The sequence below is a fragment of the Gorilla gorilla genome, chromosome 2, assembly GCF_029281585.2.
Source record: "Gorilla gorilla gorilla isolate KB3781 chromosome 2, NHGRI_mGorGor1-v2.1_pri, whole genome shotgun sequence".
Lineage (NCBI taxonomy): Eukaryota > Metazoa > Chordata > Mammalia > Primates > Hominidae > Gorilla > Gorilla gorilla.
In genome coordinates, this window is record NC_086017.1 from 162,903,506 (window position 1) to 162,918,209 (window position 14,704).

At 35.7% G+C, this 14,704-nt stretch overlaps 1 long non-coding RNA gene across 2 annotated transcripts in view; it reads right to left on the reverse strand.

The window, feature by feature from the left end:
* Window positions 1-14,704, reverse strand: part of LOC134758108 (uncharacterized) — a 189,739-nt gene that overhangs the window by 5,009 nt on the left and 170,026 nt on the right. The gene's annotated exons all lie outside the window — the stretch shown is intronic.

The window sequence follows — 14,704 nt, forward strand, 5'->3', positions numbered from 1 at the left end:
GCCAAAGAAATCATTGACAAATCCAGTGTCCCAATACTTGCCCTATGCTTTCTGCTAGGAGTTTTATAGTTTTAGGTCTTACAATTAAGTATTTAATCTGTTTTGGGTTAATTTTTCTATATGACATCAGAGTATTTTTAAAATTTTTTCATTGTAAAATCAAATGATATAGTAGATTACATGAAACAAATTTATAGTTAATGAATTATCATGATATGAAGACCCTTGTAAACCACCACCCTGGTTAAGAAATAGAACTTTGCCAGCCACCCATGTGCCCACCCTTGTGCTACAATCAAATCATAGTTACTCTGTTCTTCCATGTGTAACCCTATCCATAATTTCGTGGTAGTAATTTTACTGCATTTCCATATAGTATTATCACCCACCTATGAATCATTAGAAACTCAAATTTATTCTTGCACATTTTAAAACATGGTATATCTTTTAAATCTGTTTAATCTACAGGTACACTGTATTTCTAATTTATCTGTTGAAGGACATGAGCCATTTAAGGACATGAACCATTTGACCTGTAGCTTCCCAAAATCTGGATTTTGCTGATTGCATTTTTTTTTTTTTTTTTGCAGTTTACCATGTTCCATTGTCTCTGTATTTTCTGTGAATTGCCAGTTGGAATCCAAAGGCTTGATCAGATTCAAATTTAATCACTTTGGCAAGAGTATACACAGTGGGGTTTTCTTTCCTCAGAAAGGATATAATTGTCACTTTTTGTTTATGTTAGAAACCATTGAGACTCAAAATATAGATTTATTCACTGGAGATTGCAAAATATTTTAATTGTATTATTTTGTTTTTATACATTACCTGGATGATTTATACAAAATGGTTACCTTTATATATTATTTAGTTATCCAGTGGCACACATCTTATAAGAAAGGCAGGATAAATTGTCAATCATTTCCTTTTCTTTACCTACTTTTCAAGATAATGAATGGATTCCCTGCTATCTTCATAGTGCAACCAATTAATTTAAAATAATATATTAGTATATACTCAAGGATTTCAGCCCCTTATATTGGTTAATTCCTTATTAAAGTAGTTCAAATTTTCCCATTTAGGGCCAGTGGATGCTCTTTTCAGTCATCTTGATATGAGCCTGGAAATCTTTGACCACTTCCTTGCTGTCTGATATGTTGGTATTTTCCTGGCTCACATTATGTATTCCCAGCACAGGTCTGGGATTAGCTATTTATCCCCAAGTACCAAATTTCCATTTACTATCTGGCTTACTTTGATGAAAATGATGTTTCAAAACTATTATCTGAGCACAAGTTCTTTTCAGTGAACACAAATAGGAATGTTATATAAATATTTAAAGTAATTCTTAACTTTACTCTTTTTTTTAGCTTAAATGCAGGAACAAGGTTTTTACCTGATCTCTTTTGTATCACATCTCTCTTTTTTTCACAAAAAGAATTTAAGAATATAGAGACTTAACAGACATACAATGAGAAAATTAAAAGAGCCACAATTTCGAATACTTTCAAGTTTGCTTTTTCTCACTTAAAAATTAAGCAGTCTCAGAACAACAATATGAATACTATCACCACTAATTTTGATTATCGAAAATAGTTAATTTTGTCTTTTACTATTTTCTTTTTCCCCTAATCTAGTTGCACTTTGTCTACAGTCAGATAAAAAATGCCCTTACATGCTATTCTCTCTCCTTTAACAATGATTCTCCTTTATAAATGTATTAAATAACAATATATTTAATGATGTCAATCAATACCTATGTTGATATCTCTTTATTAATTTTGGTTGTATGAAGGTTATTCTCTACTAGATTCCTTTTGAAACGGAAAAGGTTCCCTTTCCCCCTCACAGGGTGTGCGATGGGGGTGTGGCTTGCTTCTTCAGTGCCCCACTGCTCAAACCCCTAGGGGAGCATACAGACATGCAGGCTGTGGGGCTCTGACCCCATGGCAGTGTCTAGGAGAATGTCTACAGCTGAAGCTCCAGTGAACGTGTGTTACAGAATGCTCTTTTAATTTGCAGGCTATAGGCAGCTTGTATTAACCAGCTCAATTAGACCGTCTACCTTGTTGCAAGGACAGAGGACTTTCTGTATCCTGGGTTCTTGCCTTGGTGTACTGGAAGAATTGGATCATGAGTGCAGAGTTTTATTGAGTGGAAGTAGCTCTCAGTCAATGGGGGAGCCGGAAGGGAGATGGTTTTCCCCTGGAATTGGGCCACTCAGCAGCCCCGGCTCTGCTCCAACTGGCCTAGCCAAACTCTGTCTTTTTCCACCAGTCAATGGCCTCCCATCCTGCCAGTGCCTGTCAGCATGCTCTTCCGCCAGCGTGCTCTCAACAACCTGCCACTTGTGTCTTCTTCCGCCAATGTGTTCCTCTCAAACTCCAGCCGCTTCTGTCTGCCCTAGGGTCTTGGGGATTTTTATAGGCACAGGATTGGGGCATGGCAGGCCAGGGTGATCTTGGGAAATGCAACATTCGGGTGCAAAGGCGGAAGTGTGTTTTCATTTAGGTCCGTGGGGGTGGAGCCCTAGCCAGGGACTGTGCCCTCCTCTACTCAGCACTTCCCTTCCTCACTTCTGTATCATCTAAAGGGACCACACTCTTCCCTTCCCACCACTTTTGGATTACGTTGGAAGTGCTCCTGAGTACAATATTTACTGAGTTCTTATATGTTGAAAAATTGTGAATATTGAATTCTTACCTCACATTTACTTTTATTACATATATAGATACACTATATTTTCTTCTGGCATAAAGAATGTCTATTAAATTACAATGATAATCTAATTAGTTACCTTATAAGCCAAGTGATCTTTTTGTCTGGATACATATTTATTTCCCTTTTCTTTAGAGTACAGTAATTTTATAAGAATATGTCTTGGTGTTGACCATTCTGGTTCATATTCTCAGGTACATGGTGTGGTCTTCAATTATGTATTTCCAGGTCTTTTTTATTTTAGCAAAGTTTCTTGAATTGTAGTTAATATTTTTTTCTGCTGCCTTCTGTTTTTGTTTGTTAGTTTATTTTGTTTTTTCTTGAGGCAGGGTTTTGCTCTGTCATCCAGGCTGGAGTGCAGTGGCATGATCATGGCTCACTGCAGCCTCAACCTCCCAGGCTCAATCAATTCTCCCTCTTCAGCCTCCTGGGTGGCTGGGACTACAGGCATGTGGCACCATGCCTGGCTAATTTTTTTATGTTTTAGTGGAAACAGGGGTCTCACTATGTTGCCTAGGCTGGACTTGAACTCTTGGACTCAACTGATCCTCCAGCCTCAGTCTCCCAAAGTGCTGGAATTACAGGTGTGACCACACCTGGCCAATTTTTTTTTTTTTTTAGTGACTGCTTTATCCATGAGGTGGCTCTTCTTTGCTTATCTTCAAAATTTGTCACTTTCTCTTGAATACCATTTATCTCTTCTTTTTTGATATTTAAAATTTTATTCCTTTTCATACTGCATTTTTTGTTGTGATTTGTTGTGTTTTTCTCCATTCCTTCTATTTTGGTTTTTATGTCTATGTTTTATTTTATAGTTACTTTGTATGAGATTTGACTTTGATACTTTTCAATTTGGATTTCATTTGGTTCTGAACTTGTAGAAGGAAACAGTTCAGATGTCTTCTCTGATATCAGAGTTCCCTCTTCGGTTTTTGGAAAGTGTTAAAATAAAAAAGTAGAGTGGCTTGCTTTCAGATGTTTTTCAATTCAGTAGCCTTTCCCCACTTTTATCTGGACCTCTGCTTATGGCCTCTTGTTGTTCACATCCTCCTCAGCTTGTATTTCACTCCCATCAATTTCTGCTCTGTGGGGTTCTATCCTTCATGGAAGCCAGGGCTGGACAGATCCAGGCTTTATTGGAGCCAGCTGGTTCCATTGTTTCAGACTGGGCCTCTTGAAGGCAGCTGCTATTGGAATGGACAAAACCCTTCCCAATTTACCTACTATTCTCAACTTGGCCTCCTGTGTTTTTCAGTGAATACTTGTTAACCAATTTTTGATAGCCTTGTTATTTGATCTGTCCGACAGCCTCTGCTTTCCTCTGTATTCTCCTACCTAGATGCTGATAACACGCCAGTTTTATGCCTATTAATACACTTTGTTTCCATTCTTATATTTTGAGATTTGTGGGAATACTTTGTCAACAAGTTTTGTTGTACACATTGTCAATTTCATTTTAGTTTTGATATGTAGTGCTCAATTTGTTTCTATGTAGATGTCAATAAGTCCTAAAAACTGCCTGCTACTTGTTACCTCCATTTTTCCAAAATTTCTGATCTTAACCTTTTAACTGAAAACTGTATTTCACAAAAATTACTAGTATAATTGTATTGATATAGATGGTTTTATTGTTTTTATATCTATATAAATGTTGTTTTCTAATTTTAAATTTATTTTCAACACTTAGCTGATTTATACAGTTCAAGAATCAAATTTATACAAAAAAGAAAACATGGAAAAGAGGTGGTCACATTCTTGTTACTCTTCACACTTTTTCCTGCACCCCTACAACTATATGTAACTTTTATTAATTTTATGACATTTGACCTTGCTATTTTTCTGTTGCTCATTTTCCCAGTATTTCTTTATAAGAAAATACAATTATATATTCTTGTTTTTCTTATTTATTTCTTATAAGTAAGCTATTATCTGCATAATTCTCCACATTTTATTTTTTACCTAATTATATACTCTGAAGAAATTTTTAAATAACTACCTAGCTTCCACTTTGTTTGAATATCTGCACAATATCCTATTGCATGGAGGTGCTGTAGTTTCTTTAACCAGTCACCCATAGGTGGGCATTTGAGTTACTTATTACGTTTTTCTATTAAAAAGAATGTCATGAAGTAAAATTTAGTTATATGTACATAATTTCATAATTTAGATTTGTATAACGAATTCTCGGAAATGTGTTGTTTGTATCAAAGTGGAATATATATTTACATTATTAGGTGTTACAATTGTCTTTCCTATGGTTTGACCATTTTGCACTACTGTATTAGTGCAAAACTAATGCTGCCTTTAGAATGAGTTGTCAATCTTTTTTATTTTTCACAATTAATTTGGAAAAAATTACATTTCACTGAAATATTATGAGCCTATTATACATGATATTAAACTTCTTTTAACATGTTTAAAGGCCATTTGTGTTTCCCTTTGCTTTGAATGTGCATTCATAAACCTCATTGATTTCCTGTTGCATTGTTGGTAGTATTATTCTTAATATACAGAACATTTATATATTAGGGAACTATCTGTTCTTCTGTAGTACACATTCCACACATTTTAAATGTTTTTACATTTGTCTTTTTCTTACTGGGAATTTTGCGTTTGGATGAACTCTTTAACTGAGGAGGTCAACAGACCTGAAGCTCTGGACCAGCAATCTCGGCTCATGTGATAGTGAGCAAAGAATTGCAAACTAACACCAAAATGTAAGCTCAAAGCAAAGTTTATTGAAGCACAGTAATACATTCTCAGAGGGAGAGCAGACTAATTTCTGCAAAGTGAAATTAGCCCCTCCTTACAAAACTCAACGGGCTTCCATGAGAGTTTTTTGGAGAGGAGTTGAGGTTTGGGCTATGTCAGTGACAGGACGATGTTATTTGATTAGCAGTTTATGGTTACATAGCTAAAATTAAACTGCATATGTTCTTACCCATAGTTTGTTAGGAAAAACCCACTGGAGGGATAAAACCACATGTAAATTTTATTATAATTATGTTATAATGAGCTTGGGGTGAACTTGAGGACACAGTTCCGTGCTACTGGGTATGCACCACTTTAGGGGATTTCCACCTATTCCCTAGTTTCTCCTTCTCCAGGATGTGCTGGCCACAGACTTTACCAGTAACTCGATCCCTTAGGGTGGAGTTAGGGCAGTTCTGGGGCTGAACTTAGGTGGACCATAGGCTGCTGTCTTAGTGACAGCCTTTTTGTTCTCTTCTTTTACCGCCTCCTAGCTGTTAATGTCTATCTACCTAACATTTTAAATATATGTTGTATTAGTCCATTTTCCCACTGCTGTAAAAATACTACATGAGGCTGGGTAATTTAAAAAGGAAAGAGGTTTAGTTGACTCTCAGTTTCACATGGCTGGGGAGGCCTCAGGAAACTTACAATTGTGGTGGAAGGCAAAGGGGAAGGAAGGCATGTCTTACATGGTGGCAGGCAAGAGACAGCACGAGAGTGAAGGAGGAACTGCCAAGCACTTCTAAAACCATCAGATCTTGTGAGAACTCACTCACTGTCATGAGAACAGCATGGGGGAAACCACCCTCATGATCCAATAACCTTCCACCAGGTCTCTCCCTCCACAGCTGAGGATTACAATTTAATAGGGGATTTGGGTGGGGACACAGAGCCAAACCATATCATATGTAGAACTTGCTTACTGTGAGTTTAAGGTTTTTTTTATTTTCTTGTAAAATGTGTCAATCTTTTTAATAATCACTTCCAGGTCTTTAAATAACCATTAAAACAAACTTCTCCTTTGTTATAACAGAGTTTACTCATATTTTTTCAAGTACTTGCCTGGCTTGCTTTTGGTTTGTTTATTTCTATTGTGATAAAATATACCTAATATTTATCATTTTAACCACTCATAAATGTTCAATTCAGAGACATTAAATACGTTTACAATGTTTTGCAACCATGACCACTATCTATACTCAAAACTTTTTTTTATCATTCCCAATAAAATTCTGTGCCCATTAATCAATAACTCACTTTCCCAACCTCTCCCCAGGCCCTGGTAACCTCGATTTTATGTTGTGTCTCTAAATTTATCTATTCTAGGTAGCTCAGTTAAGTGAAATTATGAAATATTTAACCTTCTGTGTCTAGCTTATCCACTAGGCATAATATTTCCAAGGTCCATGTTGTAGGAAAAGAATTTCATTCCTTTGTATGACTGAATATTGCAAATACATACTACTCTATTGCAAATATATGCCATTTATGTTTATGCATTTCTCAGTTGATGGACACTTGGCTTGTTTCCAGCTCTGTGGCTGGCTTTTGTGGATAATGCTGCAATGGACATTTGAGGTTTCAAGGAATTTGTCCCTTGGTTCGAGGTTATCTAATTTTTAGGCCTACAGCTGTTTATTATATTCTCTTATAATCCTTTTCATCTCTGTAAGACCAGATAGTTTTGTCCCCACTCTCTCTTCTGGTTTTAGTTATTTGTGTATTCTTGTTTTTTTGGATTTGTTGTTCCAACTAAAGGTTTGTCAATTTTGTTGGTTTTTTTCAGACATCCAACTTTTGGTTTCTCTGTTTTTCTCTATTTTTTTTAATTCTTTCTTTTGTTTATTCACATTCTAATCTTTACTACTTGTTATTTCTGCTAGCTTTGAGCTTAATTTGCTTTTTTCTCCCCAGTTCCTTAAGGTATAAATTTAGGTTGCTGACTTGAGATTTTTCTCCTTTCTTTCTTTTTCTTTTTCTTTTCTTTCTTTCTTTCTTTTTTTTTTTTTTTTTTTTTTTTTTGCATTTCCAGCTATAAATTTCCCTCTTAGCACTGCTTTGCTGCAACTCATAAGTTTTGGTGTGTTGTGGTTTTGTTTTCATTCATCTCTTTGTATTCTCTAATTTTCCTTATAATTTTTTTTTCTCTGAACTATTGGTTGTTTAAAAGTGTGTTGTTTAGTCTGAGTGCAGTGGCTCATGCCTGTACTTTGAGAGGCCAAGAGGGAGGATTGCTTGAGGCCAGGAGTTTGCAACCAGCCTGGACAATATAGGTATACTCTGCCTGTACAGAAAATTAAAAAATTAATTGGGCGTAGTAGCACACACCTGTAGTCTTAGCTACTCAGGAGGTTGAGGCAGGAGGCTGAGGCAGGAGGATTGCTTGAGCCCAGGAGTTTGAGGCTGCAGTGAGCTATGATTGCACTACAGCACTCCAGGCTGGGCAATAAAGCAAGACCTTGTCTATAAAAAATAAACAATAAATAATAAATAGAAACAAAAGTTGTTTAATTTCTACATATTTGTGAATTTTCCAGTTTTCTTTTTGTTATTAAGTTCTAACTATACCATTCTGATCATAGGAAAATACTTTTTATGATAAGCTACCATATTTTAAAAAATCTATTAAGACCTATTATGTGGCCTAATATATAGTTTATCTTAGAGAATATCCCATGTGCACTTGAAGTAATGTATATTTTGCTGTTGTTGAGTGGAGTGTTCTATATATATGTCTGTTAGGTCTAGTCAGTTTATTGTGTAGTTAAAGTTCTCTATTCCTTCATGGATCTTCTATCTGGTTGTTTTATTCATTCTTGAAAGTGGTTAGGATTTCAACATATAACTTCTGGCGGGGGGGCAAAAACATTCAATGTATAGCAACGTTTAAAAGAAATATTTGTATGTATGTGTCCTGCACATATCATTAAAAGAAGAAGATTCATACCCACTATGTAAGTTCAGTTTGGTGTTACTTATATTATAATTTGCATTTCTTTAGGAGGAGATAAAGATAAATTGATCAACCCTACCTGTTAGGGATCACAAAAAGCAACATAGAAGGAATTGAACTGAAAATTAAAAGGAAAAATGAATGTTTGACAAGGAGATGGGATCAGAGAAATTGAGTGGTTCATTCTAAGAGGAGAGATGTGACAAGAGCTCTAGAAGCCTTATTGGTTTGTTGTTGTTGTTCTTATACAATCATTTCCAGCAATTGAGGTCAACCCGAATTATAGGGTAAAAGAAGAGACACTGTGAAGATGATCAGAAACATACACCATCCTATTGAGGAATTTGGATTTTATCTCAGAGGAAATGAAGAAAATATACTTGCTATAAAAGTGTTTGAGATTGTCTGAACTTAATAGAACTAAGTTGTGGGAAGGGGCATCCAAGACTCCATAGATATTAGTCATATATTATGACACTGTGTGGTGAAACCTTGTGAAGCTTAAATAAGCACACTGTCCTGAACTGTTTGCATGGTGCCTCAGAACTTCACACACCAAAAGCCACAAATGGGCAAATCAAACATTATTTCTCTTTCTTCCACAATGTCTCTTTCTGTTCATTTATGTGTGTGCATGTGTGGTGTGTGTGAAGGCAGATGTCTTGCTATCTTTACCTTAACTCTATTCCTCCCTTAGTTTTTGCCATAACTGACCACTCCTAAAGTTACTTTCCAGATACCATTGCTGTTGGTGGATTTGAGAATTTCCCTTTCCTAGTATCTTTAGGCATTAATTAACCAATTAACTAGGCCATCCATTAATTTATTTTAAATGTTTATTAAGCACTGCTACATGCACAGCTTTGAGCACTTAGGGGTTGCAAGGATAAAAAAATTAGGGTGTCTTCCTTTAATAATCTTACTGTCTACTTAAAAAGGGAGGCACACAAATGAGTTAAATTTAAGTTTTATAATTGGGCTAAGATGATAAGTCTCATTTTATCCAGGACAGCTCCAATATATGCACATTATTATTAATAGTAGTGTCTCTTTTACTTTAATAGTGTTCTTCTTTCTTTATTTAATTTTAGCATGTAGCTTTTTTTCTTATTATACTTTAAGTTCTAGGGTACATGCGCACAATGTGCAGGTTTGTTACATATGTATACATGTGCCATGTTGGTGTGCTGCACCCATTAACGCGTCATTTACATTAGGTATATCTCCTAATGCTATCCCTCCCCCCTCCCCCCACTCCATGACAGGCCCCGGTATGTGATGTTCCCCTTCCTGTGTCCAAGTGTTCTTATTGTTCAATTCCCACCTATGAGTGAGAACATGCGGTGTTTGGTTTTCTGTCCTTGCAATAGTTTGCTGAGAATGATGGTTTCCAGCTTCATCCATGTCCCTACAAAGGACATGAAATCATCCTTTTTTATGGCTGCATAGTATTCCATGGTGTGTATGTGCCATATTTTCTTAATCCAGTCTATCATTGATGGACATTTGGGTTGGTTCCAAGTCTTTGCTATTCTGAATGGTGTGCAATAAACATACGTGTGCATGTGTCTTTATAGCAGCATGATTTATAATCCTTTGGGTATATACCCAGTAATGGGATGGCTGGGTCAAATGGTATTTCTAGTTCTTGATCCCTGAGGAATTGCCATAGTGTATTCCACAATGGTTGAACTAGTTAACAGTCCCACCAACAGTGTAAAAGTGTTCCTATTTCTCCACATCCTCTCCAGCACCTGTTGTTTCCTGACTTTTTAATGATCACCATTCTAGCTGGTGTGAGATGGTATCTCATAGTGGTTTTGATTTGCATTTCTCTGATGGCCAGTGATGATGAGCATTTTTTCATGTGTCTGTTGGCTGCATAAATGTCTTCTTTTGAGAAGTGTCTGTTTATATCCTTTGCCCACTTTTTGATGGGGTTGTTTGTTTTTTTCTGGTAAATTTGCTTGAGTTCATTGTAGATTCTGGCTATTAGCCCTTTGTCAGATGAGTAGATCACAAAAATTTTCTCCCATTCTGTAGGTTGCCTGTTCACTCTGATGGTAGTTTCTTTTGCTGTGCAGTAGCTCTTCAGTTTAATTAGATCCCATTCGTCAATTTTGGCTTTTGTTGCCATTGCTTTCGGTGTTTTAGACATGAAGTCCTTGCCCATGCCTATGTCCTGAATGATATTGCCTAGGTTTTCTTCTAGGGTTTTTATGGTTTTAGGTCTAACGTTTAAGTCTTTAATACATCTTGAATTAATTTTTGTATAAGGTGTAAGGAAGGGATCCAGTTTCAGCTTTCTACATATGGCCAGCCAGTTTTCCCAGCACCATTTATTAAATAGGGAATCATTTCCCCATTTCTTGTTTTTGTCAGGTTTGTCAAAGATCAGATGGTTGTAGATGTGTGGTATTATTTCTGAGGGCTCTGTTCTGTTCCATTGGTCCATATCTCTGTTTTGGTACCAGTACCATGCTGTTTTGGTTACTATAGCCTTGTAGTATAGTTTGAAGTCAGGTAGCATGATGCCTCCAGCTTTGTTCTTTTGGCTTAGGATTGTCTTGGCAATGCAGGCCCTTTTTTGGTTCCATAATGCTCCAATTAAAACACGCAAACTGGCAAATTGGATAAAGAGTCAAGACTCTTCAGTGTGCTGTATTCAGGAGACCCATCTCACGTGCAGAGACACATATGCTCAAAATAAATGGATGGAGGAAGATCTACCAAGCAAATGGAAAACAGAAAAAGGCAGATGTTGCAATCCTAGTCTCTGATAAAACAGACTTTAAACCAACAAAGATCAAAAGAGACAAAGAAGGCCATTACATAATGGTAAAGGGATCAATTCAACAAGAACAGCTAACTATCCTAAATATATATGCACCTAATACAAGAGGACCCAGATTCATAAAGCAAGTCCTTAGAGACCTACAAAGAGACTTAGACTTCCACACAATAATAATGGGAGACTTGAACACCCTACCATCAATATTAGACAGATCAACGAGACAGAAAGTTAACAAGGATATCCAGGAATTGAACTCAGCTCTGCACCAAGCGGACCTAATAGACATCTACAGAACTCTCCACCCCAAATCAATAGAATATACATTCTTCTCAGCACCACATCACACTTATTCCAAAATTGACCACATTGTTGGAAGTAAAGCACTCCTCAGCAAATGTAAAAGAACAAAAATTCTTTTTTTTTTATGCAATCAAACTAGAACTCAGGATTAAGGAACTCACTGAAAATGGCTCAACTACATGGAAACTGAACAACCTGCTCCTGAATGACTACTGGGTACATAAAGAAATGAAGGCAGGAATAAAGATGTTCTTTGAAACCAATGAGAACAAAGACACAACATACCAGAATCTCTGGGACACATTTAAAGCAGTGTGTAGAGGGAAATTTATAGCACTAAATGCCCACAAGAGAAAGCAGGAAAGATCTAAAATGGAATCCCTAACATCACAATTAAAAGAACTAGAGAAGCAAGAGCAAACATATTCAAAAGCTAGAAGAAGGCAAGAAATAACTAAGATCAGAGCAGAACTGAAGGAGATAGAAACAGAAAAAGCCCTTCAAAAAAATCAACGAATCCAGGAGCTGTTTATTTTAAAAGATCAACAAAATTGATAGACTGCTAGCAAGACTAATAAAGAAGAAAAGAGAGGAGAATCAAATAGATGCAGTAGTGTTCTTCTTTTAAGTGATAGACTATATTAAGTTATAACTAAAGAATTCAGAGAAGCCTGAAATATAGGTGAATAAAAATAAATGTTTAAATAATTCAATTTTGATTGACTTTGGAGTTAATACTCATGCATTAAAGAGGTCCAATATATACCTTTAATGATACATATGATAGATATGACATTTACTTATGTCAGTATAATGATATATATACTTATATCATTAAAAGTATATATTGGACCTCTGATATGAGTGTATTCTATTACTAAAAATTACTTCCCGTAAGTACCAATCCTGTACTTACTATTTACTATGTCCTGACACATCACAGAGAAAATCTCTAGTAGTCCTTGTATCTCTGAAGAATTTTCAGGTGATCAGCTGTAATGTGGCAGGGTCTCTCTCAGCCTGTCAGGTTGCAGCAGGCAAAGTCCAACATTTGTATTTTATGTTCTCTGCCACCCTAGGCTAAATTATTCATGTGAATTAGTCCTAAAGATTTACCACTGAAACACATGAACAAAGTCACTATATGTATTAGTCAGGGTTCTCTAAAGGAATAGAACCAACAGGAGATAGATAGACAGATAGATAGATAGATAGATAGATGATAGATAGATAGACACATCCACACACACACAAACACGGGTATATCTATATATCTATATATAGATATCGATCATACATTATATTTATATATCCATATCTATATATACATCTATATATCTATATACATCTATATATCTATATCTATATATCTATTATCTATTGTATTATATATAACATATGGATAGATACATATATTTATATATAGTTATAATATATAAATTTCTATATATAATTTATTATATATACATATATAATATATAAAGATAATATATAAATTTATATGTTATATACACACATATTTATATATATTTATAATATATAAATTTATATATAATTTATTATATATACATATATAATATATAACTATACAATATATAAATTTATATATTGTATATTTATAATATATAAATGTGTGTCTCTATCCATATATTAGCATGTATATATGCATGTGTGTGTGTGTGTATATATATATATATATACATATATATATATAAAAGTGTAAATTGGCCCATGCAATTATCTAGGCAAAGAAGTCCCACAGTATGCTGTATATAAGGTGGAGAACCAGAACCAGGAAAGTTAATGTTCTATAAAACCAGTCTGAGTCTGAAGACCTGAGAACTGGGAGCAGGGAGGTGGTGTCTGGTGTGAGTTCCAGAGTCTAAGGGCATAGGAACTAGGAGCTCTGATATCCAAGGGCAGGAGAAGATGGATGTCTGTTGTGGTTTGTTAAGTGAAGAAGAATTTAAGTTAGGTTTGGTGTAGTCAGGTACAGCACAATTAGACTACAATTACTTGCAGATTCCAGAAAGAGGAGTGTAAAATGCCTTGCAGAGCCAATGGAAAGGGTGAGGCAGTCAAGGACACTGTCTCTCACCCAGCAGATGAAAAGCAAGTGAGAGATGGAGGGACCTATGGGTAGAACCCTTTATTGGGGTTCAGGATTACCTAGATGAGTTTTCCACAACAGAGTTGGATTGGTTAATTTGAAGGAAGCATGAGTTTAAGTGTGAGAACTTGGGTTACATGATTGTGTTCACCAGACTTAAAGCAAAAATAAGGCAGCAAATGGGACCACATCTATGTTGAAACAGAAACTGGGTGGAGACTGTCTCAAAATATGTAGGACATTTGTGACAAGCTGGGGACGGACCAAGAAGGTGGTGCTGAGGCAGCACTAATATGAATTAGCGTTACAACAATGTCCCAGCCCAAGAAGAGAGTGAATTTACCTTTCCTTCACATTTTTGTTCTGTTCAGTCCATCAGTGGATTGGATTCTGCCCACCCACACTGGGGAAGGTGATTTTCTTCATTCACTCTACCAGTTCAAATGCTGATTTTTTCCAGAAACACTCTCAAAGACATACCTAGAAATACTTTTTTACAAGCTATTTACTGTTTACAAGCATCCCTTAGCTCAGTCAAATTGACACATAAAGTTCATCATCATACTATGTAATCCTCTAAGAAAACAGATAATTGCACTGAGCTTCCAGGCTTAGTCTATGGAAAAATTCTAGTTCTATGCTTAATAGAACTCAGACAAGTCGCCTCATTCCTTGTTTTTTAATCCAAAACTTGTTTCACCACAAGAAAGTTTTGTTAACATGTTTAATAATCCATGATAATGGCATTAGCCTGGATTTTGACTTAATATCAGCAAGCTAAAAAAAAAAAAAACCTGTTCTTAAAATATGTTGCAACCACCACCCAATCACAAAAATTTACTTCATGACTTATTCAGTGCTGTCATTTAGGTTCATTTAGGTTTCATTTAGGTTTAAGTCTCAATAATAAAGTTGTTTTGGGCTGATGATGGTATCACAGGGTGAAGAAACACTGTAAGAGTATTACATTGCATGATAATAATGCATGCACGCCCTCATGAATTATGAGATCTGTTCCAGTCTGTGTGCTTGCAAAACAAGTTACTACTGACACTGTAACATTTGAATTGAAAAT